Source organism: Phyllobates terribilis, unplaced genomic scaffold, assembly GCF_046119375.1.
Source record: "Phyllobates terribilis strain yellow unplaced genomic scaffold, ASM4611937v1 Scaffold_138__1_contigs__length_4804227, whole genome shotgun sequence".
Classification (NCBI taxonomy): domain Eukaryota; kingdom Metazoa; phylum Chordata; class Amphibia; order Anura; family Dendrobatidae; genus Phyllobates; species Phyllobates terribilis.
In genome coordinates, this window is record NW_027362898.1 from 265,897 (window position 1) to 292,620 (window position 26,724).

General features: G+C 47.4%; 16 non-coding genes and 1 pseudogene across 16 annotated transcripts; all 17 read left to right on the plus strand.

The window, feature by feature from the left end:
* The first annotated feature begins 962 nt into the window (after positions 1-962).
* Positions 963-1,153, plus strand: LOC141205100 (U2 spliceosomal RNA). The gene has a single exon (XR_012275874.1). It is a non-coding gene; the product is annotated as a U2 spliceosomal RNA (small nuclear RNA).
* A 1,122-nt stretch (positions 1,154-2,275) lies between these two features.
* Positions 2,276-2,466, plus strand: LOC141205101 (U2 spliceosomal RNA). The gene has a single exon (XR_012275875.1). It is a non-coding gene; the product is annotated as a U2 spliceosomal RNA (small nuclear RNA).
* A 1,119-nt stretch (positions 2,467-3,585) lies between these two features.
* Positions 3,586-3,776, plus strand: LOC141205102 (U2 spliceosomal RNA). Its single transcript, XR_012275876.1, has one exon. It is a non-coding gene; the product is annotated as a U2 spliceosomal RNA (small nuclear RNA).
* Positions 3,777-4,897: 1,121 nt separating this feature from the next.
* LOC141205103 (U2 spliceosomal RNA) lies at positions 4,898-5,088 on the plus strand. Its single transcript, XR_012275877.1, has one exon. It is a non-coding gene; the product is annotated as a U2 spliceosomal RNA (small nuclear RNA).
* A 1,119-nt stretch (positions 5,089-6,207) lies between these two features.
* On the plus strand, positions 6,208-6,398 carry LOC141205104 (U2 spliceosomal RNA). The gene has a single exon (XR_012275878.1). It is a non-coding gene; the product is annotated as a U2 spliceosomal RNA (small nuclear RNA).
* Positions 6,399-7,520: 1,122 nt separating this feature from the next.
* Positions 7,521-7,711, plus strand: LOC141205105 (U2 spliceosomal RNA). The gene has a single exon (XR_012275879.1). It is a non-coding gene; the product is annotated as a U2 spliceosomal RNA (small nuclear RNA).
* Positions 7,712-8,830: 1,119 nt separating this feature from the next.
* On the plus strand, positions 8,831-9,021 carry LOC141205106 (U2 spliceosomal RNA). The gene has a single exon (XR_012275880.1). It is a non-coding gene; the product is annotated as a U2 spliceosomal RNA (small nuclear RNA).
* A 1,120-nt stretch (positions 9,022-10,141) lies between these two features.
* On the plus strand, positions 10,142-10,332 carry LOC141205107 (U2 spliceosomal RNA). The gene has a single exon (XR_012275881.1). It is a non-coding gene; the product is annotated as a U2 spliceosomal RNA (small nuclear RNA).
* Positions 10,333-11,450: 1,118 nt separating this feature from the next.
* On the plus strand, positions 11,451-11,528 carry LOC141205493 (U2 spliceosomal RNA; annotated as a pseudogene).
* A 5,563-nt stretch (positions 11,529-17,091) lies between these two features.
* On the plus strand, positions 17,092-17,284 carry LOC141205441 (U2 spliceosomal RNA). Its single transcript, XR_012276207.1, has one exon. It is a non-coding gene; the product is annotated as a U2 spliceosomal RNA (small nuclear RNA).
* Positions 17,285-18,403: 1,119 nt separating this feature from the next.
* LOC141205388 (U2 spliceosomal RNA) lies at positions 18,404-18,594 on the plus strand. Its single transcript, XR_012276155.1, has one exon. It is a non-coding gene; the product is annotated as a U2 spliceosomal RNA (small nuclear RNA).
* A 1,120-nt stretch (positions 18,595-19,714) lies between these two features.
* Positions 19,715-19,905, plus strand: LOC141205108 (U2 spliceosomal RNA). The gene has a single exon (XR_012275882.1). It is a non-coding gene; the product is annotated as a U2 spliceosomal RNA (small nuclear RNA).
* Positions 19,906-21,024: 1,119 nt separating this feature from the next.
* LOC141205109 (U2 spliceosomal RNA) lies at positions 21,025-21,215 on the plus strand. The gene has a single exon (XR_012275883.1). It is a non-coding gene; the product is annotated as a U2 spliceosomal RNA (small nuclear RNA).
* Positions 21,216-22,334: 1,119 nt separating this feature from the next.
* LOC141205111 (U2 spliceosomal RNA) lies at positions 22,335-22,525 on the plus strand. The gene has a single exon (XR_012275885.1). It is a non-coding gene; the product is annotated as a U2 spliceosomal RNA (small nuclear RNA).
* A 1,121-nt stretch (positions 22,526-23,646) lies between these two features.
* LOC141205112 (U2 spliceosomal RNA) lies at positions 23,647-23,837 on the plus strand. Its single transcript, XR_012275886.1, has one exon. It is a non-coding gene; the product is annotated as a U2 spliceosomal RNA (small nuclear RNA).
* A 1,118-nt stretch (positions 23,838-24,955) lies between these two features.
* On the plus strand, positions 24,956-25,146 carry LOC141205113 (U2 spliceosomal RNA). Its single transcript, XR_012275887.1, has one exon. It is a non-coding gene; the product is annotated as a U2 spliceosomal RNA (small nuclear RNA).
* A 1,125-nt stretch (positions 25,147-26,271) lies between these two features.
* On the plus strand, positions 26,272-26,462 carry LOC141205114 (U2 spliceosomal RNA). The gene has a single exon (XR_012275888.1). It is a non-coding gene; the product is annotated as a U2 spliceosomal RNA (small nuclear RNA).
* The last annotated feature ends 262 nt before the right edge of the window (positions 26,463-26,724 follow it).

The following is a 26,724-nucleotide window of genomic DNA, read 5'->3' on the forward strand; positions in this document are numbered from 1 at the left end:
TTGGTTCAACTTCAGCAACTGTGCATTGCATTGCCATGTAATGTAATGTAATGCAATGCTATCTATCTAGCTCTCCCTCTATCCTTCCTTTTGGATAAACAGACATATTAGGCAAGCATTTTGGAGCTTTCACCTAAATAACTACAGGTGGTGAGATAAGCTGCACAATATAATTGACCTTTCAGTATATTGTTGCACACACACCATCTATTTAGCAAATGCCCTTGTTATCAACAGCAGCCTTTTAAACTCACCTGAGCTAACAGGTATGTGAGCTGGTTACTCTGCTGCGCTTAAAATTTCTTTTTTGGTTTGCTACAATGCCTTTTCTGAAACGTTGTCTCCCTCTGCTGGAACACTGACTTCTTTCATTTAATGCCTGCAGACTATAAAAGAGAAACCAACCCAAAAAGTTTGGTTGATTAGTCTGTGGCATTCTTTTAAACTGTTGCTTATGGCGGTCTCTGTGAGCTTCTCAGTGACATTCAGCCATCCAGGTATCCCGCCTGCAGTAGACGGAATGTGGCAATGGAACGCTGGCTGCGCGTGTCATAATAGGCTCTGAGCCTTTATATACCTGCGCACAGCAGCAGCCACCTTCAGTCTGCTGCTGGACAGCCAGCAGCAGCAGCAGCAGGAGAGGTAATTAATCAGCAACCCTCCTGCTAAGGGTAGACAGCTGCTCGTTCCACCCCCCCCCCCGCCTTAATTGGTTCTCCTCCCTTCCAACGGTGTTGAGGCGGGTGGGATCAGCCGGGGGTTGAGGGTACTGTGCTAAAAGAGGTGGTGTTATGCAGATCTAAAACGCGTGGATTGCAGCAGCAGCAAGCCGAAAAGTGCAGGCATGTGAGGGATCTAGAGGTTGACAGCATGTCTTCTTAACGGGAGTCCAGGTGGCCATCTCCACAAATGGACTTTTCAGAATCCTTGGGTGGCACCGTAGTCGGAAACCAATTCTGGTTATCGCTTCTCGGCCTTTTGGCTAAGATCAAGTGTAGTATCTGTTCTTATCAGTTTAATATCTGATACGTCCCCTATCTGGGGACCATATATTAAATGGATTTTTAGAACAGGGAGATGGAAAAAGAGCTTGCTCTGTCCACTCCACGCATTGACCTGGTATTGCAGTATCTCCAGGACCGGTGCACCCCTTCTTTAATGCAGTTTCTAAAATCAGAAAGAATTGAATTCAATGCTTTTTGTTCATTTTGCTTGTTTGTCGGATTTTGGGATGGACTCTTTGGCTTTGCTTTTCTTCTCCTCATTGGATTTTTCATGTTAAAAGTTGCAGAAGCCAGATGACAAGCTCATTTTGGTTCAACTTCAGCAACTGTGCATTGCATTGCCATGTAATGTAATGTAATGCAATGCTATCTATCTAGCTCTCCCTCTATACTTCCTTTTGGATAAACAGACATATTAGGCAAGCATTTTGGAGCTTTCACCTAAATAACTACAGGTGGTGAGATAAGCTGCACAATATAATTGACCTTTCAGTATATTGTTGCACACACACCATCTATTTAGCAAATGCCCTTGTTATCAACAGCAGCCTTTTAAACTCACCTGAGCTAACAGGTATGTGAGCTGGTTACTCTGCTGCGCTTAAAATTTCTTTTTTGGTTTGCTACAATGCCTTTTCTGAAACGTTGTCTCCCTCTGCTGGAACACTGACTTCTTTCATTTAATGCCTGCAGACTATAAAAGAGAAACCAACCCAAAAAGTTTGGTTGATTAGTCTGTGGCATTCTTTTAAACTGTTGCTTATGGCGGTCTCTGTGAGCTTCTCAGTGACATTCAGCCATCCAGGTATCCCGCCTGCAGTAGACGGAATGTGGCAATGGAACGCTGGCTGCGCGTGTCATAATAGGCTCTGAGCCTTTATATACGTGCGCACAGCAGCAGCCACCTTCAGTCTGCTGCTGGACAGCCAGCAGCAGCAGCAGCAGGAGAGGTAATTAATCAGCAACCCTCCTGCTAAGGGTAGACAGCTGCTCGTTCCACCCCCCCCCCCCGCCTTAATTGGTTCTCCTCCCTTCCAACGGTGTTGAGGCGGGTGGGAACAGCCGGGGGTTGAGGGTACTGTGCTAAAAGAGGTGGAGTTATGCAGATCTAAAACGCGTGGATTGCAGCAGCAGCAAGCCGAAAAGTGCAGGCATGTGAGGGATCTAGAGGTTGACAGCATGTCTTCTTAACGGGAGTCCAGGTGGCCATCTCCACAAATGGACTTTTCAGAATCCTTGGGTGGCACCGTAGTCGGAAACCAATTCTGGTTATCGCTTCTCGGCCTTTTGGCTAAGATCAAGTGTAGTATCTGTTCTTATCAGTTTAATATCTGATACGTCCCCTATCTGGGGACCATATATTAAATGGATTTTTAGAACAGGGAGATGGAAAAAGAGCTTGCTCTGTCCACTCCACGCATTGACCTGGTATTGCAGTATCTCCAGGACCGGTGCACCCCTTCTTTAATGCAGTTTCTAAAATCAGAAAGAATTGAATTCAATGCTTTTTGTTCATTTTGCTTGTTTGTCGGATTTTGGGATGGACTCTTTGGCTTTGCTTTTCTTCTCCTCATTGGATTTTTCATGTTAAAAGTTGCAGAAGCCAGATGACAAGCTCATTTTGGTTCAACTTCAGCAACTGTGCATTGCATTGCCATGTAATGTAATGTAATGCAATGCTATCTATCTAGCTCTCCCTCTATACTTCCTTTTGGATAAACAGACATATTAGGCAAGCATTTTGGAGCTTTCACCTAAATAACTACAGGTGGTGAGATAAGCTGCACAATATAATTGACCTTTCAGTATATTGTTGCACACACACCATCTATTTAGCAAATGCCGTTGTTATCAACAGCAGCCTTTTAAACTCACCTGAGCTAACAGGTATGTGAGCCGGTTACTCTGCTGCGCTTAAAATTTCTTTTTTGGTTTGCTACAATGCCTTTTCTGAAACGTTGTCTCCCTCTGCTGGAACACTGACTTCTTTCATTTAATGCCTGCAGACTATAAAAGAGAAACCAACCCAAAAAGTTTGGTTGATTAGTCTGTGGCATTCTTTTAAACTGTTGCTTATGGCGGTCTCTGTGAGCTTCTCAGTGACATTCAGCCATCCAGGTATCCCGCCTGCAGTAGACGGAATGTGGCAATGGAACGCTGGCTGCGCGTGTCATAATAGGCTCTGAGCCTTTATATACCTGCGCACAGCAGCAGCCACCTTCAGTCTGCTGCTGGACAGCCAGCAGCAGCAGCAGCAGGAGAGGTAATTAATCAGCAACCATCCTGCTAAGGGTAGACAGCTGCTCGTTCCACCCCCCCCCGCCTTAATTGGTTCTCCTCCCTTCCAACGGTGTTGAGGCGGGTGGGAACAGCCGGGGGTTGAGGGTACTGTGCTAAAAGAGGTGGAGTTATGCAGATCTAAAACGCGTGGATTGCAGCAGCAGCAAGCCGAAAAGTGCAGGCATGTGAGGGATCTAGAGGTTGACAGCATGTCTTCTTAACGGGAGTCCAGGTGGCCATCTCCACAAATGGACTTTTCAGAATCCTTGGGTGGCACCGTAGTCGGAAACCAATTCTGGTTATCGCTTCTCGGCCTTTTGGCTAAGATCAAGTGTAGTATCTGTTCTTATCAGTTTAATATCTGATACGTCCCCTATCTGGGGACCATATATTAAATGGATTTTTAGAACAGGGAGATGGAAAAAGAGCTTGCTCTGTCCACTCCACGCATTGACCTGGTATTGCAGTATCTCCAGGACCGGTGCACCCCTTCTTTAATGCAGTTTCTAAAATCAGAAAGAATTGAATTCAATGCTTTTTGTTCATTTTGCTTGTTTGTCGGATTTTGGGATGGACTCTTTGGCTTTGCTTTTCTTCTCCTCATTGGATTTTTCATGTTAAAAGTTGCAGAAGCCAGATGACAAGCTCATTTTGGTTCAACTTCAGCAACTGTGCATTGCATTGCCATGTAATGTAATGTAATGCAATGCTATCTATCTAGCTCTCCCTCTATACTTCCTTTTGGATAAACAGACATATTAGGCAAGCATTTTGGAGCTTTCACCTAAATAACTACAGGTGGTGAGATAAGCTGCACAATATAATTGACCTTTCAGTATATTGTTGCACACACACCATCTATTTAGCAAATGCCCTTGTTATCAACAGCAGCCTTTTAAACTCACCTGAGCTAACAGGTATGTGAGCTGGTTACTCTGCTGCGCTTAAAATTTCTTTTTTGGTTTGCTACAATGCCTTTTCTGAAACGTTGTCTCCCTCTGCTGGAACACTGACTTCTTTCATTTAATGCCTGCAGACTATAAAAGAGAAACCAACCCAAAAAGTTTGGTTGATTAGTCTGTGGCATTCTTTTAAACTGTTGCTTATGGCGGTCTCTGTGAGCTTCTCAGTGACATTCAGCCATCCAGGTATCCCGCCTGCAGTAGACGGAATGTGGCAATGGAACGCTGGCTGCGCGTGTCATAATAGGCTCTGAGCCTTTATATACCTGCGCACAGCAGCAGCCACCTTCAGTCTGCTGCTGGACAGCCAGCAGCAGCAGCAGCAGGAGAGGTAATTAATCAGCAACCCTCCTGCTAAGGGTAGACAGCTGCTCGTTCCACCCCCCCCCCCGCCTTAATTGGTTCTCCTCCCTTCCAACGGTGTTGAGGCGGGTGGGAACAGCCGGGGGTTGAGGGTACTGTGCTAAAAGAGGTGGTGTTATGCAGATCTAAAACGCGTGGATTGCAGCAGCAGCAAGCCGAAAAGTGCAGGCATGTGAGGGATCTAGAGGTTGACAGCATGTCTTCTTAACGGGAGTCCAGGTGGCCATCTCCACAAATGGACTTTTCAGAATCCTTGGGTGGCACCGTAGTCGGAAACCAATTCTGGTTATCGCTTCTCGGCCTTTTGGCTAAGATCAAGTGTAGTATCTGTTCTTATCAGTTTAATATCTGATACGTCCCCTATCTGGGGACCATATATTAAATGGATTTTTAGAACAGGGAGATGGAAAAAGAGCTTGCTCTGTCCACTCCACGCATTGACCTGGTATTGCAGTATCTCCAGGACCGGTGCACCCCTTCTTTAATGCAGTTTCTAAAATCAGAAAGAATTGAATTCAATGCTTTTTGTTCATTTTGCTTGTTTGTCGGATTTTGGGATGGACTCTTTGGCTTTGCTTTTCTTCTCCTCATTGGATTTTTCATGTTAAAAGTTGCAGAAGCCAGATGACAAGCTCATTTTGGTTCAACTTCAGCAACTGTGCATTGCATTGCCATGTAATGTAATGTAATGCAATGCTATCTATCTAGCTCTCCCTCTATACTTCCTTTTGGATAAACAGACATATTAGGCAAGCATTTTGGAGCTTTCACCTAAATAACTACAGGTGGTGAGATAAGCTGCACAATATAATTGACCTTTCAGTATATTGTTGCACACACACCATCTATTTAGCAAATGCCCTTGTTATCAACAGCAGCCTTTTAAACTCACCTGAGCTAACAGGTATGTGAGCTGGTTACTGTGCTGCGCTTAAAATTTCTTTTTTGGTTTGCTACAATGCCTTTTCTGAAACGTTGTCTCCCTCTGCTGGAACACTGACTTCTTTCATTTAATGCCTGCAGACTATAAAAGAGAAACCAACCCAAAAAGTTTGGTTGATTAGTCTGTGGCATTCTTTTAAACTGTTGCTTATGGCGGTCTCTGTGAGCTTCTCAGTGACATTCAGCCATCCAGGTATCCCGCCTGCAGTAGACGGAATGTGGCAATGGAACGCTGGCTGCGCGTGTCATAATAGGCTCTGAGCCTTTATATACCTGCGCACAGCAGCAGCCACCTTCAGTCTGCTGCTGGACAGCCAGCAGCAGCAGCAGCAGGAGAGGTAATTAATCAGCAACCATCCTGCTAAGGGTAGACAGCTGCTCGTTCCACCCCCCCCCGCCTTAATTGGTTCTCCTCCCTTCCAACGGTGTTGAGGCGGGTGGGAACAGCCGGGGGTTGAGGGTACTGTGCTAAAAGAGGTGGAGTTATGCAGATCTAAAACGCGTGGATTGCAGCAGCAGCAAGCCGAAAAGTGCAGGCATGTGAGGGATCTAGAGGTTGACAGCATGTCTTCTTAACGGGAGTCCAGGTGGCCATCTCCACAAATGGACTTTTCAGAATCCTTGGGTGGCACCGTAGTCGGAAACCAATTCTGGTTATCGCTTCTCGGCCTTTTGGCTAAGATCAAGTGTAGTATCTGTTCTTATCAGTTTAATATCTGATACGTCCCCTATCTGGGGACCATATATTAAATGGATTTTTAGAACAGGGAGATGGAAAAAGAGCTTGCTCTGTCCACTCCACGCATTGACCTGGTATTGCAGTATCTCCAGGACCGGTGCACCCCTTCTTTAATGCAGTTTCTAAAATCAGAAAGAATTGAATTCAATGCTTTTTGTTCATTTTGCTTGTTTGTCGGATTTTGGGATGGACTCTTTGGCTTTGCTTTTCTTCTCCTCATTGGATTTTTCATGTTAAAAGTTGCAGAAGCCAGATGACAAGCTCATTTTGGTTCAACTTCAGCAACTGTGCATTGCATTGCCATGTAATGTAATGTAATGCAATGCTATCTATCTAGCTCTCCCTCTATACTTCCTTTTGGATAAACAGACATATTAGGCAAGCATTTTGGAGCTTTCACCTAAATAACTACAGGTGGTGAGATAAGCTGCACAATATAATTGACCTTTCAGTATATTGTTGCACACACACCATCTATTTAGCAAATGCCCTTGTTATCAACAGCAGCCTTTTAAACTCACCTGAGCTAACAGGTATGTGAGCTGGTTACTCTGCTGCGCTTAAAATTTCTTTTTTGGTTTGCTACAATGCCTTTTCTGAAACGTTGTCTCCCTCTGCTGGAACACTGACTTCTTTCATTTAATGCCTGCAGACTATAAAAGAGAAACCAACCCAAAAAGTTTGGTTGATTAGTCTGTGGCATTCTTTTAAACTGTTGCTTATGGCGGTCTCTGTGAGCTTCTCAGTGACATTCAGCCATCCAGGTATCCCGCCTGCAGTAGACGGAATGTGGCAATGGAACGCTGGCTGCGCGTGTCATAATAGGCTCTGAGCCTTTATATACCTGCGCACAGCAGCAGCCACCTTCAGTCTGCTGCTGGACAGCCAGCAGCAGCAGCAGCAGGAGAGGTAATTAATCAGCAACCCTCCTGCTAAGGGTAGACAGCTGCTCGTTCCACCCCCCCCCCCCGCCTTAATTGGTTCTCCTCCCTTCCAACGGTGTTGAGGCGGGTGGGAACAGCCGGGGGTTGAGGGTACTGTGCTAAAAGAGGTGGTGTTATGCAGATCTAAAACGCGTGGATTGCAGCAGCAGCAAGCCGAAAAGTGCAGGCATGTGAGGGATCTAGAGGTTGACAGCATGTCTTCTTAACGGGAGTCCAGGTGGCCATCTCCACAAATGGACTTTTCAGAATCCTTGGGTGGCACCGTAGTCGGAAACCAATTCTGGTTATCGCTTCTCGGCCTTTTGGCTAAGATCAAGTGTAGTATCTGTTCTTATCAGTTTAATATCTGATACGTCCCCTATCTGGGGACCATATATTAAATGGATTTTTAGAACAGGGAGATGGAAAAAGAGCTTGCTCTGTCCACTCCACGCATTGACCTGGTATTGCAGTATCTCCAGGACCGGTGCACCCCTTCTTTAATGCAGTTTCTAAAATCAGAAAGAATTGAATTCAATGCTTTTTGTTCATTTTGCTTGTTTGTCGGATTTTGGGATGGACTCTTTGGCTTTGCTTTTCTTCTCCTCATTGGATTTTTCATGTTAAAAGTTGCAGAAGCCAGATGACAAGCTCATTTTGGTTCAACTTCAGCAACTGTGCATTGCATTGCCATGTAATGTAATGTAATGCAATGCTATCTATCTAGCTCTCCCTCTATACTTCCTTTTGGATAAACAGACATATTAGGCAAGCATTTTGGAGCTTTCACCTAAATAACTACAGGTGGTGAGATAAGCTGCACAATATAATTGACCTTTCAGTATATTGTTGCACACACACCATCTATTTAGCAAATGCCCTTGTTATCAACAGCAGCCTTTTAAACTCACCTGAGCTAACAGGTATGTGAGCTGGTTACTCTGCTGCGCTTAAAATTTCTTTTTTGGTTTGCTACAATGCCTTTTCTGAAACGTTGTCTCCCTCTGCTGGAACACTGACTTCTTTCATTTAATGCCTGCAGACTATAAAAGAGAAACCAACCCAAAAAGTTTGGTTGATTAGTCTGTGGCATTCTTTTAAACTGTTGCTTATGGCGGTCTCTGTGAGCTTCTCAGTGACATTCAGCCATCCAGGTATCCCGCCTGCAGTAGACGGAATGTGGCAATGGAACGCTGGCTGCGCGTGTCATAATAGGCTCTGAGCCTTTATATACCTGCGCACAGCAGCAGCCACCTTCAGTCTGCTGCTGGACAGCCAGCAGCAGCAGCAGCAGGAGAGGTAATTAATCAGCAACCCTCCTGCTAAGGGTAGACAGCTGCTCGTTCCACCCCCCCCCGCCTTAATTGGTTCTCCTCCCTTCCAACGGTGTTGAGGCGGGTGGGAACAGCCGGGGGTTGAGGGTACTGTGCTAAAAGAGGTGGAGTTATGCAGATCTAAAACGCGTGGATTGCAGCAGCAGCAAGCCGAAAAGTGCAGGCATGTGAGGGATCTAGAGGTTGACAGCATGTCTTCTTAACGGGAGTCCAGGTGGCCATCTCCACAAATGGACTTTTCAGAATCCTTGGGTGGCACCGTAGTCGGAAACCAATTCTGGTTATCGCTTCTCGGCCTTTTGGCTAAGATCAAGTGTAGTATCTGTTCTTATCAGTTTAATATCTGATACGTCCCCTATCTGGGGACCATATATTAAATGGATTTTTAGAACAGGGAGATGGAAAAAGAGCTTGCTCTGTCCACTCCACGCATTGACCTGGTATTGCAGTATCTCCAGGACCGGTGCACCCCTTCTTTAATGCAGTTTCTAAAATCAGAAAGAATTGAATTCAATGCTTTTTGTTCATTTTGCTTGTTTGTCGGATTTTGGGATGGACTCTTTGGCTTTGCTTTTCTTCTCCTCATTGGATTTTTCATGTTAAAAGTTGCAGAAGCCAGATGACAAGCTCATTTTGGTTCAACTTCAGCAACTGTGCATTGCATTGCCATGTAATGTAATGTAATGCAATGCTATCTATCTAGCTCTCCCTCTATACTTCCTTTTGGATAAACAGACATATTAGGCAAGCATTTTGGAGCTTTCACCTAAATAACTACAGGTGGTGAGATAAGCTGCACAATATAATTGACCTTTCAGTATATTGTTGCACACACACCATCTATTTAGCAAATGCCCTTGTTATCAACAGCAGCCTTTTAAACTCACCTGAGCTAACAGGTATGTGAGCTGGTTACTCTGCTGCGCTTAAAATTTCTTTTTTGGTTTGCTACAATGCCTTTTCTGAAACGTTGTCTCCCTCTGCTGGAACACTGACTTCTTTCATTTAATGCCTGCAGACTATAAAAGAGAAACCAACCCAAAAAGTTTGGTTGATTAGTCTGTGGCATTCTTTTAAACTGTTGCTTATGGCGGTCTCTGTGAGCTTCTCAGTGACATTCAGCCATCCAGGTATCCCGCCTGCAGTAGACGGAATGTGGCAATGGAACGCTGGCTGCGCGTGTCATAATAGGCTCTGAGCCTTTATATACCTGCGCACAGCAGCAGCCACCTTCAGTCTGCTGCTGGACAGCCAGCAGCAGCAGCAGCAGGAGAGGTAATTAATCAGCAACCCTCCTGCTAAGGGTAGACAGCTGCTCGTTCCACCCCCCCCCCGCCTTAATTGGTTCTCCTCCCTTCCAACGGTGTTGAGGCGGGTGGGAACAGCCGGGGGTTGAGGGTACTGTGCTAAAAGAGGTGGAGTTATGCAGATCTAAAACGCGTGGATTGCAGCAGCAGCAAGCCGAAAAGTGCAGGCATGTGAGGGATCTAGAGGTTGACAGCATGTCTTCTTAACGGGAGTCCAGGTGGCCATCTCCACAAATGGACTTTTCAGAATCCTTGGGTGGCACCGTAGTCGGAAACCAATTCTGGTTATCGCTTCTCGGCCTTTTGGCTAAGATCAAGTGTAGTATCTGTTCTTATCAGTTTAATATCTGATACGTCCCCTATCTGGGGACCATATATTAAATGGATTTTTAGAACAGGGAGATGGAAAAAGAGCTTGCTCTGTCCACTCCACGCATTGACCTGGTATTGCAGTATCTCCAGGACCGGTGCACCCCTTCTTTAATGCAGTTTCTAAAATCAGAAAGAATTGAATTCAATGCTTTTTGTTCATTTTGCTTGTTTGTCGGATTTTGGGATGGACTCTTTGGCTTTGCTTTTCTTCTCCTCATTGGATTTTTCATGTTAAAAGTTGCAGAAGCCAGATGACAAGCTCATTTTGGTTCAACTTCAGCAACTGTGCATTGCATTGCCATGTAATGTAATGTAATGCAATGCTATCTATCTAGCTCTCCCTCTAAACTTCCTTTTGGATAAACAGACATATTAGGCAAGCATTTTGGAGCTTTCACCTAAATAACTACAGGTGGTGAGATAAGCTGCACAATATAATTGACCTTTCAGTATATTGTTGCACACACACCATCTATTTAGCAAATGCCCTTGTTATCAACAGCAGCCTTTTAAACTCACCTGAGCTAACAGGTATGTGAGCTGGTTACTCTGCTGCGCTTAAAATTTCTTTTTTGGTTTGCTACAATGCCTTTTCTGAAACGTTGTCTCCCTCTGCTGGAACACTGACTTCTTTCATTTAATGCCTGCAGACTATAAAAGAGAAACCAACCCAAAAAGTTTGGTTGATTAGTCTGTGGCATTCTTTTAAACTGTTGCTTATGGCGGTCTCTGTGAGCTTCTCAGTGACATTCAACCATCCAGGTATCCCGCCTGCAGTAGACGGAATGTGGCAATGGAACGCTGGCTGCGCGTGTCATAATAGGCTCTGAGCCTTTATATACCTGCGCACAGCAGCAGCCACCTTCAGTCTGCTGCTGGACAGCCAGCAGCAGCAGCAGGAGAGGTAATTAATCAGCAACCCTCCTGCTAAGGGTAGACAGCTGCTCGTTCCACCCCCCCCCCCGCCTTAATTGGTTCTCCTCCCTTCCAATGGTGTTGAGGCGGGTGGGTACAGCCGGGGGTTGAGGGTACTGTGCTAAAAGAGGTGGAGTTATGCAGATCTAAAACGCGTGGATTGCAGCAGCAGCAAGCCGAAAAGTGCAGGCATGTGACGGATCTAGAGGTTGACAGCATGTCTTCTTAACGGGAGTCCAGGTGGCCATCTCCACAAATGGACTTTTCAGAATCCTTGGGTGGCACCGTAGTCGGAAACCAATTCTGGTTATCGCTTCTCGGCCTTTTGGCTAAGATCAAGTGTAGTATCTGTTCTTTTAAGAACACAAGAGCTACGATCTACACTTGACGAGAGCGATCGAACTCGGAAGGAGAAGAGCTTCGGAGCCCAGCTGACATCGGAGAAGGAAGGCGGATATCGGTGGGAGGAAGAAGCTCTAAAGAATCCAGAAGAAGACGAAGACTCGGAGAAGAATCGGGCTGTCCTGTGGAATCTTCGAGTAAGAAAATCATCGAGACAAAGACCTTTCGGGGAATTTGTCCAGAACACGACGGGAGAAGAATCTGCATAGCTCCACCCATTTCGGGAAGAGCTCCAGATCCAGCTCCAAGAAGTAACTGCAGGAGGAAAGCCATGGCAAGCGCTGCGAGGAAGGCCGAAAAGAAGAGCCTGGAGCAGGGGACAGCCAGGAGGGCCCAGCCAGGAGCCGATTCTGACCCCAAGGACTCTGCCTCCACGACTGGCCAGCAGAAGGGACCCCAGAAGCCCCGCCACGAAGCTCCAGCCCTGGAGCCATGGATGCGGCAGACGGTGGCCCTGAAACTGAAGGATGTGGATGGGAGGGTGCCGGACATGTCCTCGGACGTGTTCTGCCAGAAGATGCTGCTGGATCGAGGCTTCTCCAGGTCGGACACCCTCAGCATCCAGACCTTCTTGACGGGGATCTTCTTCGTCACCTTCGCCACTGTGAACACCTGCAGGAGGTTCTGGGAAATGGTAAGCGCAAAAGGACCGGATAATTCTTTCTCTGCCTTTACAGGTAGCTGCCCTATCCAGAGAGACGAAAGGAGGATCACGGTCTCCATGCGCAACCCGCACACCCCAGGCCAAGACATCTGTACCTTCCTGAGACGCTTCTGTTTGGTTGTGAAGGAACCCTCTCACATCCTGAATGGACTCGGCTTCTGGACAGGTAAGTGGTCGGTGACTGTTAGACTTCACAGGGACCTGGCGTACTCAGACGGACTTCGGCACCTGCCCCCGACATTCTCCCTGGGCAACTCCTACGGCCTCATCTATTACCCGGACATGCCGCGGAACTGCAGGAAATGCGGCAAGAACGGCCACGAGATGAAGGACTGCAAGGAGGATGCCTGCAGGATTTGTCGAGTGACGGGACACAGCTCGAAAGACTGCCCGAAGAAGACGTCATGCAACCTGTGTGGGCTGGCGGCTCATCTGTACAAGGATTGCCCCAAGCGTGAGAGATCCTGGGCATCGGTGGTTGCGACGACCCCAGCTCCGGAGGACAAGGCCCCGACGACCAGGCCTGTGAAGGTCAAGGACGCGACGACCAAGGCCCCAGCGGCCAAGGCCGAGACGACCAAGGCCAAAGCGGTCAAGGAGTCGGTGGCCAAAGCCCCAGCGACGGTCCCAGCAGCTCCGAAGCAGAAGAAAAAGTCAAAGGAGGGTAAGAGTTCTGTCACCCCTCTCTCGATCCCTCCCCCTGCCACCCCCGTCCAATCCCCCCCCACCCCGGCCACCCCTGCTGAGGATTCCACTTCCTCTTCCTCCTTCCCCTACTCCTCAGCAGGTGTCCTTTCCCCTGCCCCGGCAGCCACTCTCCCTCCCCAGACCATGGTAGCGGTGGAATTAACCTTTCCTCCACCTGCCGCTATCTATTCCGAGGAGGATTTTCCCCTTCTTGTCTCCCCAGTTCCAACCCGGGGAAAGAGGAAGGTGGAGGACAGCCCTGCTACTGAATCCTCCAAAAAGAAGATTCTGGATTTCGTAGGCGAAAAGGAGGATACCCTCCCTGAGCCAGAAGAGATGGAGCACATGGTTGAGACCCTGGTGGCCGAGCCAGAAGAGGAGGAACTGGTGGTTGCCGAGATCGAGGCCGCGCTGCTTGACCAGATGGAGGAAGAGGGCCTGCTGGTGATCCCGTCACCAGCAGTCAACACCGACGAGGGACCACCCGACCGGAGTGGTAACTAAGGTGTATTGCCTGCGCTAACTTTTTCTTTTTTCCCTACATGATGGATAATATTAACTTATTTTCCATTAATGTCAGGAGCATCAAGGACAAGTTCAGACGTCAGACTATTTATGCCTTCCTTACTTCCCAGTTGTGTGATGTTTATATGTTGCAGGAATGTTCCCTTCCCTCCTCTAGGTCCTTCAAACATCTGGCCAGGGAGTGGTCCCACGGTCCATCCTACTGGTCCGGTGGGGGTGACTGCAAGTCTGCGGGGGTCGCAATTCTGATCAGGGGGGGCGCATTCACGCTTGAGTCCATCCAGGAGCTCATCTGCGGCAGGGCTCTTGTTGTAGATGGCAACTGGGCGGGAGAACCTGTCAGGTTCATCAACGTGTATGCGTCCCCACTGAAGAATGAGCGTTTGGAGCTTTTCCAGACCCTGCGGCTTCAGCTTGCCACCACCAGGACCTTAGTGATGGCCGGGGATTTCAACTGCCCCATCGAGGAGGATGGTCGTAGTTCTGGCACATCTGCCAAGTTGGACATCACGTCCAAGCTGCTCATCGAGATGGTAACCGAGGCCTCTCTTCAGGACGTGGTGGGCTCCATGGGGAGAGGCTCCACGAACTATTCGTGGAGCCGACCCGATGGCTCACTCCGCTCCAGGATTGACTTTGTGTTCACCTCTCGGGCAGTCAGGCAGAGTAGGCACTCGATGGTCCCCTGCTTCTTCTCCGACCACAGAGCCATTCACTTACAAGGTGTCCTCGGCGACGGTTTTCCGTCCGGCCCCGGCTCCTGGAAGCTGAATTGTGCTCTGCTGGCTCAGGATGAAGTCGTGGAGGAGCTGAGAGCAGCCTACGCAATGTGGCAGTCCTACAAGGGTAGCTTCCAAACAGTCTCTGATTGGTGGGAATATGTTAAACTTGAGTTTCGCTGTTTCTTTCAGGCCAAGGGTCGACAACAGGCATGTGAGAAGAGGAGGGACTTTAGAGGGCTGCAGCGCGAGCTGCGGTCGCTGCAGGACCTTCTTCACTGCGGCTGGGACGTGAGGGAGGAGCTGGAGGAGACCAAGAAGAGCCTGAAAAGGCACTTTGAGGAGGAGTCCAAGCGAATCGTCTTCCGTTCCAAAGTGGAGAATCTGGAGAAGGGTGAGAAATGTAACTCATTCTTTTTCAGGAAACTTCATGCCGGTCACACGCCCCTGAACGAGCTGCGAGACGAGAGTGGAAACATGCGACGTGGGAAGGAGGACGTGATGAGGGTCGTCAGCGACTTCTACAGCGAACTCTACTCCCACAAGACTACCGACCCCGACGCTGCTGATAAGTTCCTGTCAGGTATCACTAACCATCTTGATCCTGCAGGCACGGCAGCCTTGGACAAACCTCTGATGGTGGGCGAATTGCTCTCTGCCGCTAAATCCTTTAGGACCGGCAGGACCCCGGGCAGTGATGGTCTTCCAGCGGAGCTCTATGTAGCGCTGGGAGACCTCATCTGTCCGGACCTGTTGGACCTGTACGAGGAGATGGTGGTGGAGGGTAGAATGCCTCCATCTTTGAGGGAAGGAATGGTCACGATCCTGTACAAGCGGAAGGGAGAGCGGTGCGACCTGAGGAATTGGCGTCCCATCACTCTGCTCAACGTGGACTACAAGATCCTGGCCAAGACGATGGCGACACGACTTAAGACGGTCATCGGACGGATCATCCACCCGGACCAGACCTGCGGCATCCCTGGACGTCGCATCGCAGACAGCCTCGCTCTCGTGCGGGACACGGTTGAGTACATCAAGGTCCGCCGCGCACACGCGGCCCTGGTCTCCTTGGATCAGGAGAAGGCCTTCGACCGGGTTTCCCACGAGTTCATGGGCCGAGCTCTGCACCGGTTAGGTTTGGGTAACATGTTTTGTTCGTATGTCCGTTTGATGTATTTTGATATCCACAGCTCGGTGTTGGTGAAAGGCTGGAAGACTGACCCCTTCCCTGTCCTCTCTGGGGTCAGACAAGGCTGCCCTCTATCACCTCTTCTTTTTGTTTGTGTTATAGAACTCTTCGCAGAGGCTATCCGGCAGAATGGAGAGATCAGAGGGATCACCGCACCGGGTCCGGGACGACACGAGGTCAAGTGCTCGTTCTACATGGACGACGTCACCGTCTTCTGCGCTGATCGTGGTTCAGTCGACGCCCTCGTCCAGACGTGTGAGAGGTTCGGCCGGGCTTCAGGGGCCAAAGTCAACTGCAGGAAGTCGGAAGCCATGCTCTTCGGGGATTGGCAGCCGGCCTCCTCCGCCCCCTTCCCCTTCAACATTCAACCGGATTTCCTCAAGGTGCTGGGAGTCTGGTTCGGGAAGGAAGGAGCGGCCCTCAAGTCCTGGCAAGAACGCTTGGCCAAGGTGAAGCAACGGATCGGACTCTGGAGCCTCAGACACCTCACTTGTGAGGGTAAGGCACTCGTCCTGCGTAATGAGGTCCTGCCCGTCTTGCAGTACACGGCGCAGGCCTGGCCCCCACACGTCACTGTGTGCAGGGCCATTACCAGGACAGTGTTTCACTTTGTCTGGGGATCCAAGATGGACAGAGTCAGGCGGGCCGTCATGTACAAGGAGCCTCGCAAGGGTGGGAAGGGCGTTCCAGATATCCCCACCCTCCTGCGATCCTCTTTTGTGTGTGATTGTGTCCGCCGGACTTTGCAAGTCAAGAATGGCTCCGCGGGCAGGTCCATGTCTCGCTTCTTCCTGCTTCCTCTTTGGAGGAGACTCGGCTGGGACAAGTGGGACAGCTCCTTCCCCTACAACTGGACGACGCCATGGTTCTACGGAGACGTCGTTCGATTTGTGGGGGAACATCAACTGGAGGGACTCAAGCCCGACTTGTGGAAGCCCAAAACTATCCACAAGCTCATCAGAGCCAAGGATGACGTGGAGAACATCACAGGACTTCACCAGGACACGCTGGAGACTGTGTGGACAAATGTGTCGTCTGACAGGCTGACCAACGGGCACAAGGACTTGTCGTGGATGGCGATTCAGGGCGGACTGCCCGTCCGGTCATTCATGCATGCCCGGAACCTGTGCAAGACCCGGTACTGCCCAAGGTGCCCCTTCGTGGAGGAAACATCATTGCACACTTTTTGGGACTGCGGATTTGCACAGCGCCTGTTGACTGCCCTTGAGGACGACCTGAGGAACTCTGTCCTCAGGGCGAGCCTATCGCACCATTCTGTGCTTTACGGACTCTTCCCTGGGGTTCATACCGTCGGAGCCATCCAGGAGGCTTGGCGCCTTATGAACTGCTTCAAGGATGCCGTTTGGGTCGCCAGGAACCGGCTCATCTTGAGGAGGGAGAGGATGTCCATCCAGGACTGCCGCAGGCTGATCCACAGTCTGCTCAAAGACTATTCCATGTGGACGGTCCGGAGGACGAGGATGAGGACTAAACCCCTCCTCCCCCTCTCCCCTTATGTGTCTTGTCTTTCAATAAAGCTTCGGGCCTGTGATTTTCCCCTCCCCATCCCCTTTTTCCCAATCCCCATCCCTTATCACGGTTCGTCGTACTGTATTGATTGACATGCTTTTTCTTTCAGATTGAGTGTTTTGTGTAGCATAGGGGTGTGATGTGTCTAGTTAGTGCGTCGTATCCTCATGCTATGTAAATATGATGTAGAATTCTGTGTGTACTGGGCTGCGGCACTGTACACTGTCTGTTAACTTATTTTTTGTGCTAATAAAAGATATATTCAATCAAAAAATCTGTTCTTATCAGTTTAATATCTGATACGTCCCCTATCTGGGGACCATATATTAAATGGATTTTTAGAACAGGGAGATGGAAAAAGAGCTTGCTCTGTCCACTCCACGCATTGACCTGGTATTGCAGTATCTCCAGGACCGGTGCACCCCTTCTTTAATGCAGTTTCTAAAATCAGAAAGAATTGAATTCAATGCTTTTTGTTCATTTTGCTTGTTTGTCGGATTTTGGGATGGACTCTTTGGCTTTGCTTTTCTTCTCCTCATTGGATTTTTCATGTTAAAAGTTGCAGAAGCCAGATGACAAGCTCATTTTGGTTCAACTTCAGCAACTGTGCATTGCATTGCCATGTAATGTAATGTAATGCAATGCTATCTATCTAGCTCTCCCTCTATACTTCCTTTTGGATAAACAGACATATTAGGCAAGCATTTTGGAGCTTTCACCTAAATAACTACAGGTGGTGAGATAAGCTGCACAATATAATTGACCTTTCAGTATATTGTTGCACACACACCATCTATTTAGCAAATGCCCTTGTTATCAACAGCAGCCTTTTAAACTCACCTGAGCTAACAGGTATGTGAGCTGGTTACTCTGCTGCGCTTAAAATTTCTTTTTTGGTTTGCTACAATGCCTTTTCTGAAACGTTGTCTCCCTCTGCTGGAACACTGACTTCTTTCATTTAATGCCTGCAGACTATAAAAGAGAAACCAACCCAAAAAGTTTGGTTGATTAGTCTGTGGCATTCTTTTAAACTGTTGCTTATGGCGGTCTCTGTGAGCTTCTCAGTGACATTCAGCCATCCAGGTATCCCGCCTGCAGTAGACGGAATGTGGCAATGGAACGCTGGCTGCGCGTGTCATAATAGGCTCTGAGCCTTTATATACCTGCGCACAGCAGCAGCCACCTTCAGTCTGCTGCTGGACAGCCAGCAGCAGCAGCAGCAGGAGAGGTAATTAATCAGCAACCCTCCTACTAAGGGTAGACAGCTGCTCGTTCCACCCCCCCCCGCCTTAATTGGTTCTCCTCCCTTCCAACGGTGTTGAGGCGGGTGGAAACAGCCGGGGGTTGAGGGTACTGTGCTAAAAGAGGTGGAGTTATGCAGATCTAAAACGCGTGGATTGCAGCAGCAGCAAGCCGAAAAGTGCAGGCATGTGAGGGATCTAGAGGTTGACAGCATGTCTTCTTAACGGGAGTCCAGGTGGCCATCTCCACAAATGGACTTTTCAGAATCCTTGGGTGGCACCGTAGTCGGAAACCAATTCTGGTTATCGCTTCTCGGCCTTTTGGCTAAGATCAAGTGTAGTATCTGTTCTTATCAGTTTAATATCTGATACGTCCCCTATCTGGGGACCATATATTAAATGGATTTTTAGAACAGGGAGATGGAAAAAGAGCTTGCTCTGTCCACTCCACGCATTGACCTGGTATTGCAGTATCTCCAGAACCGGTGCACCCCTTCTTTAATGCAGTTTCTAAAATCAGAAAGAATTGAATTCAATGCGTTTTGTTCATTTTGCTTGTTTGTCGGATTTTGGGATGGACTCTTTGGCTTTGCTTTTCTTCTCCTCATTGGATTTTTCATGTTAAAAGTTGCAGAAGCCAGATGACAAGCTCATTTTGGTTCAACTTCAGCAACTGTGCATTGCATTGCCATGTAATGTAATGTAATGCAATGCTATCTATCTAGCTCTCCCTCTATACTTCCTTTTGGATAAACAGACATATTAGGCAAGCATTTTGGAGCTTTCACCTAAATAACTACAGGTGGTGAGATAAGCTGCACAATATAATTGACCTTTCAGTATATTGTTGCACACACACCATCTATTTAGCAAATGCCCTTGTTATCAACAGCAGCCTTTTAAACTCACCTGAGCTAACAGGTATGTGAGCTGGTTACTCTGCTGCGCTTAAAATTTCTTTTTTGGTTTGCTACAATGCCTTTTCTGAAACGTTGTCTCCCTCTGCTGGAACACTGACTTCTTTCATTTAATGCCTGCAGACTATAAAAGAGAAACCAACCCAAAAAGTTTGGTTGATTAGTCTGTGGCATTCTTTTAAACTGTTGCTTATGGCGGTCTCTGTGAGCTTCTCAGTGACATTCAGCCATCCAGGTATCCCGCCTGCAGTAGACGGAATGTGGCAATGGAACGCTGGCTGCGCGTGTCATAATAGGCTCTGAGCCTTTATATACCTGCGCACAGCAGCAGCCACCTTCAGTCTGCTGCTGGACAGCCAGCAGCAGCAGCAGCAGGAGAGGTAATTAATCAGCAACCCTCCTGCTAAGGGTAGACAGCTGCTCGTTCCACCCCCCCCCCGCCTTAATTGGTTCTCCTCCCTTCCAACGGTGTTGAGGCGGGTGGGAACAGCCGGGGGTTGAGGGTACTGTGCTAAAAGAGGTGGAGTTATGCAGATCTAAAACACGTGGATTGCAGCAGCAGCAAGCCGAAAAGTGCAGGCATGTGAGGGATCTAGAGGTTGACAGCATGTCTTCTTAACGGGAGTCCAGGTGGCCATCTCCACAAATGGACTTTTCAGAATCCTTGGGTGGCACCGTAGTCGGAAACCAATTCTGGTTATCGCTTCTCGGCCTTTTGGCTAAGATCAAGTGTAGTATCTGTTCTTATCAGTTTAATATCTGATACGTCCCCTATCTGGGGACCATATATTAAATGGATTTTTAGAACAGGGAGATGGAAAAAGAGCTTGCTCTGTCCACTCCACGCATTGACCTGGTATTGCAGTATCTCCAGGACCGGTGCACCCCTTCTTTAATGCAGTTTCTAAAATCAGAAAGAATTGAATTCAATGCTTTTTGTTCATTTTGCTTGTTTGTCGGATTTTGGGATGGACTCTTTGGCTTTGCTTTTCTTCTCCTCATTGGATTTTTCATGTTAAAAGTTGCAGAAGCCAGATGACAAGCTCATTTTGGTTCAACTTCAGCAACTGTGCATTGCATTGCCATGTAATGTAATGTAATGCAATGCTATCTATCTAGCTCTCCCTCTATACTTCCTTTTGGATAAACAGACATATTAGGCAAGCATTTTGGAGCTTTCACCTAAATAACTACAGGTGGTGAGATAAGCTGCACAATATAATTGACCTTTCAGTATATTGTTGCACACACACCATCTATTTAGCAAATGCCCTTGTTATCAACAGCAGCCTTTTAAACTCACCTGAGCTAACAGGTATGTGAGCTGGTTACTCTGCTGCGCTTAAAATTTCTTTTTTGGTTTGCTACAATGCCTTTTCTGAAACGTTGTCTCCCTCTGCTGGAACACTGACTTCTTTCATTTAATGCCTGCAGACTATAAAAGAGAAACCAACCCAAAAAGTTTGGTTGATTAGTCTGTGGCATTCTTTTAAACTGTTGCTTATGGCGGTCTCTGTGAGCTTCTCAGTGACATTCAGCCATCCAGGTATCCCGCCTGCAGTAGACGGAATGTGGCAATGGAACGCTGGCTGCACGTGTCATAATAGGCTCTGAGCCTTTATATACCTGCGCACAGCAGCAGCCACCTTCAGTCTGCTGCTGGACAGTCAGCAGCAGCAGCAGCAGGAGAGGTAATTAATCAGCAACCCTCCTGCTAAGGGTAGACAGCTGCTCGTTCCACCCCCCCCCGCCTTAATTGGTTCTCCTCCCTTCCAACGGTGTTGAGGCGGGTGGGAACAGCCGGGGGTTGAGGGTACTGTGCTAAAAGAGGTGGAGTTATGCAGATCTAAAACGCGTGGATTGCAGCAGCAGCAAGCCGAAAAGTGCAGGCATGTGAGGGATCTAGAGGTTGACAGCATGTCTTCTTAACGGGAGTCCAGGTGGCCATCTCCACAAATGGACTTTTCAGAATCCTTGGGTGGCACCGTAGTCGGAAACCAATTCTGGTTATCGCTTCTCGGCCTTTTGGCTAAGATCAAGTGTAGTATCTGTTCTTATCAGTTTAATATCTGATACGTCCCCTATCTGGGGACCATATATTAAATGGATTTTTAGAACAGGGAGATGGAAAAAGAGCTTGCTCTGTCCACTCCACGCATTGACCTGGTATTGCAGTATCTCCAGGACCGGTGCACCCCTTCTTTAATGCAGTTTCTAAAATCAGAAAGAATTGAATTCAATGCTTTTTGTTCATTTTGCTTGTTTGTCGGATTTTGGGATGGACTCTTTGGCTTTGCTTTTCTTCTCCTCATTGGATTTTTCATGTTAAAAGTTGCAGAAGCCAGATGACAAGCTCATTTTGGTTCAACTTCAGCAACTGTGCATTGCATTGCCATGTAATGTAATGTAATGCAATGCTATCTATCTAGCTCTCCCTCTATACTTCCTTTTGGATAAACAGACATATTAGGCAAGCATTTTGGAGCTTTCACCTAAATAACTACAGGTGGTGAGATAAGCTGCACAATATAATTGACCTTTCAGTATATTGTTGCACACACACCATCTATTTAGCAAATGCCCTTGTTATCAACAGCAGCCTTTTAAACTCACCTGAGCTAACAGGTATGTGAGCTGGTTACTCTGCTGCGCTTAAAATTTCTTTTTTGGTTTGCTACAATGCCTTTTCTGAAACGTTGTCTCCCTCTGCTGGAACACTGACTTCTTTCATTTAATGCCTGCAGACTATAAAAGAGAAACCAACCCAAAAAGTTTGGTTGATTAGTCTGAGGCATTCTTTTAAACTGTTGCTTATGGCGGTCTCTGTGAGCTTCTCAGTGACATTCAGCCATCCAGGTATCCCGCCTGCAGTAGACGGAATGTGGCAATGGAACGCTGGCTGCACGTGTCATAATAGGCTCTGAGCCTTTATATACCTGCGCACAGCAGCAGCCACCTTCAGTCTGCTGCTGGACAGTCAGCAGCAGCAGCAGCAGGAGAGGTAATTAATCAGCAACCCTCCTGCTAAGGGTAGACAGCTGCTCGTTCCACCCCCCCCCGCCTTAATTGGTTCTCCTCCCTTCCAACGGTGTTGAGGCGGGTGGGAACAGCCGGGGGTTGAGGGTACTGTGCTAAAAGAGGTGGAGTTATGCAGATCTAAAATGCGTGGATTGCAGCAGCAGCAAGCCGAAAAGTGCAGGCATGTGAGGGATCTAGAGGTTGACAGCATGTCTTCTTAACGGGAGTCCAGGTGGCCATCTCCACAAATGGACTTTTCAGAATCCTTGGGTGGCACCGTAGTCGGAAACCAATTCTGGTTATCGCTTCTCGGCCTTTTGGCTAAGATCAAGTGTAGTATCTGTTCTTATCAGTTTAATATCTGATACGTCCCCTATCTGGGGACCATATATTAAATGGATTTTTAGAACAGGGAGATGGAAAAAGAGCTTGCTCTGTCCACTCCACGCATTGACCTGGTATTGCAGTATCTCCAGGACCGGTGCACCCCTTCTTTAATGCAGTTTCTAAAATCAGAAAGAATTGAATTCAATGCTTTTTGTTCATTTTGCTTGTTTGTCGGATTTTGGGATGGACTCTTTGGCTTTGCTTTTCTTCTCCTCATTGGATTTTTCATGTTAAAAGTTGCAGAAGCCAGATGACAAGCTCATTTTGGTTCAACTTCAGCAACTGTGCATTGCATTGCCATGTAATGTAATGTAATGCAATGCTATCTATCTAGCTCTCCCTCTATACTTCCTTTTGGATAAACAGACATATTAGGCAAGCATTTTGGAGCTTTCACCTAAATAACTACAGGTGGTGAGATAAGCTGCACAATATAATTGACCTTTCAGTATATTGTTGCACACACACCATCTATTTAGCAAATGCCCTTGTTATCAACAGCAGCCTTTTAAACTCACCTGAGCTAACAGGTATGTGAGCTGGTTACTCTGCTGCGCTTAAAATTTCTTTTTTGGTTTGCTACAATGCCTTTTCTGAAACGTTGTCTCCCTCTGCTGGAACACTGACTTCTTTCATTTAATGCCTGCAGACTATAAAAGAGAAACCAACCCAAAAAGTTTGGTTGATTAGTCTGTGGCATTCTTTTAAACTGTTGCTTATGGCGGTCTCTGTGAGCTTCTCAGTGACATTCAGCCATCCAGGTATCCCGCCTGCAGTAGACGGAATGTGGCAATGGAACGCTGGCTGCGCGTGTCATAATAGGCTCTGAGCCTTTATATACCTGCGCACAGCAGCAGCCACCTTCAGTCTGCTGCTGGACAGCCAGCAGCAGCAGCAGCAGGAGAGGTAATTAATCAGCAACCCTCCTGCTAAGGGTAGACAGCTGCTCGTTCCACCCCCCCCCCCGCCTTAATTGGTTCTCCTCCCTTCCAACGGTGTTGAGGCGGGTGGGAACAGCCGGGGGTTGAGGGTACTGTGCTAAAAGAGGTGGAGTTATGCAGATCTAAAACGCGTGGATTGCAGCAGCAGCAAGCCGAAAAGTGCAGGCATGTGAGGGATCTAGAGGTTGACAGCATGTCTTCTTAACGGGAGTCCAGGTGGCCATCTCCACAAATGGACTTTTCAGAATCCTTGGGTGGCACCGTAGTCGGAAACCAATTCTGGTTATCGCTTCTCGGCCTTTTGGCTAAGATCAAGTGTAGTATCTGTTCTTATCAGTTTAATATCTGATACGTCCCCTATCTGGGGACCATATATTAAATGGATTTTTAGAACAGGGAGATGGAAAAAGAGCTTGCTCTGTCCACTCCACGCATTGACCTGGTATTGCAGTATCTCCAGGACCGGTGCACCCCTTCTTTAATGCAGTTTCTAAAATCAGAAAGAATTGAATTCAATGCTTTTTGTTCATTTTGCTTGTTTGTCGGATTTTGGGATGGACTCTTTGGCTTTGCTTTTCTTCTCCTCATTGGATTTTTCATGTTAAAAGTTGCAGAAGCCAGATGACAAGCTCATTTTGGTTCAACTTCAGCAACTGTGCATTGCATTGCCATGTAATGTAATGTAATGCAATGCTATCTATCTAGCTCTCCCTCTATACTTCCTTTTGGATAAACAGACATATTAGGCAAGCATTTTGGAGCTTTCACCTAAATAACTACAGGTGGTGAGATAAGCTGCACAATATAATTGACCTTTCAGTATATTGTTGCACACACACCATCTATTTAGCAAATGCCCTTGTTATCAACAGCAGCCTTTTAAACTCACCTGAGCTAACAGGTATGTGAGCTGGTTACTCTGCTGCGCTTAAAATTTCTTTTTTGGTTTGCTACAATGCCTTTTCTGAAACGTTGTCTCCCTCTGCTGGAACACTGACTTCTTTCATTTAATGCCTGCAGAATATAAAAGAGAAACCAACCCAAAAAGTTTGGTTGATTAGTCTGTGGCATTCTTTTAAACTGTTGCTTATGGCGGTCTCTGTGAGCTTCTCAGTGACATTCAGCCATCCAGGTATCCCGCCTGCAGTAGACGGAATGTGGCAATGGAACGCTGGCTGCGCGTGTCATAATAGGCTCTGAGCCTTTATATACCTGCGCACAGCAGCAGCCACCTTCAGTCTGCTGCTGGACAGCCAGCAGCTGCAGCAGCAGGAGAGGTAATTAATCAGCAACCCTCCTGCTAAGGGTAGACAGCTGCTCGTTCCACCCCCCCCGCCTTAATTGGTTCTCCTCCCTTCCAACGGTGTTGAGGCGGGTGGGAACAGCCGGGGGTTGAGGGTACTGTGCTAAAAGAGGTGGAGTTATGCAGATCTAAAACGCGTGGATTGCAGCAGCAGCAAGCCGAAAAGTGCAGGCATGTGAGGGATCTAGAGGTTGACAGCATGTCTTCTTAACGGGAGTCCAGGTGGCCATCTCCACAAATGGACTTTTCAGAATCCTTGGGTGGCACCGTAGTCGGAAACCAATTCTGGTTATCGCTTCTCGGCCTTTTGGCTAAGATCAAGTGTAGTATCTGTTCTTATCAGTTTAATATCTGATACGTCCCCTATCTGGGGACCATATATTAAATGGATTTTTAGAACAGGGAGATGGAAAAAGAGCTTGCTCTGTCCACTCCACGCATTGACCTGGTATTGCAGTATCTCCAGGACCGGTGCACCCCTTCTTTAATGCAGTTTCTAAAATCAGAAAGAATTGAATTCAATGCTTTTTGTTCATTTTGCTTGTTTGTCGGATTTTGGGATGGACTCTTTGGCTTTGCTTTTCTTCTCCTCATTGGATTTTTCATGTTAAAAGTTGCAGAAGCCAGATGACAAGCTCATTTTGGTTCAACTTCAGCAACTGTGCATTGCATTGCCATGTAATGTAATGTAATGCAATGCTATCTATCTAGCTCTCCCTCTATACTTCCTTTTGGATAAACAGACATATTAGGCAAGCATTTTGGAGCTTTCACCTAAATTACTACAGGTGGTGAGATAAGCTGCACAATATAATTGACCTTTCAGTATATTGTTGCACACACACCATCTATTTAGCAAATGCCCTTGTTATCAACAGCAGCCTTTTAAACTCACCTGAGCTAACAGGTATGTGAGCTGGTTACTCTGCTGCGCTTAAAATTTCTTTTTTGGTTTGCTACAATGCCTTTTCTGAAACGTTGTCTCCCTCTGCTGGAACACTGACTTCTTTCATTTAATGCCTGCAGACTATAAAAGAGAAACCAACCCAAAAAGTTTGGTTGATTAGTCTGTGGCATTCTTTTAAACTGTTGCTTATGGCGGTCTCTGTGAGCTTCTCAGTGACATTCAGCCATCCAGGTATCCCGCCTGCAGTAGACGGAATGTGGCAATGGAACGCTGGCTGCGCGTGTCATAATAGGCTCTGAGCCTTTATATACCTGCGCACAGCAGCAGCCACCTTCAGTCTGCTGCTGGACAGCCAGCAGCAGCAGCAGCAGCAGGAGAGGTAATTAATCAGCAACCCTCCTGCTAAGGGTAGACAGCTGCTCGTTCCACCCCCCCCCCCCGCCTTAATTGGTTCTCCTCCCTTCCAACGGTGTTGAGGCGGGTGGGAACAGCCGGGGGTTGAGGGTACTGTGCTAAAAGAGGTGGAGTTATGCAGATCTAAAACGCGTGGATTGCAGCAGCAGCAAGCCGAAAAGTGCAGGCATGTGAGGGATCTAGAGGTTGACAGCATGTCTTCTTAACGGGAGTCCAGGTGGCCATCTCCACAAATGGACTTTTCAGAATCCTTGGGTGGCACCGTAGTCGGAAACCAATTCTGGTTATCGCTTCTCGGCCTTTTGGCTAAGATCAAGTGTAGTATCTGTTCTTATCAGTTTAATATCTGATACGTCCCCTATCTGGGGACCATATATTAAATGGATTTTTAGAACAGGGAGATGGAAAAAGAGCTTGCTCTGTCCACTCCACGCATTGACCTGGTATTGCAGTATCTCCAGGACCGGTGCACCCCTTCTTTAATGCAGTTTCTAAAATCAGAAAGAATTGAATTCAATGCTTTTTGTTCATTTTGCTTGTTTGTCGGATTTTGGGATGGACTCTTTGGCTTTGCTTTTCTTCTCCTCATTGGATTTTTCATGTTAAAAGTTGCAGAAGCCAGATGACAAGCTCATTTTGGTTCAACTTCAGCAACTGTGCATTGCATTGCCATGTAATGTAATGTAATGCAATGCTATCTATCTAGCTCTCCCTCTATACTTCCTTTTGGATAAACAGA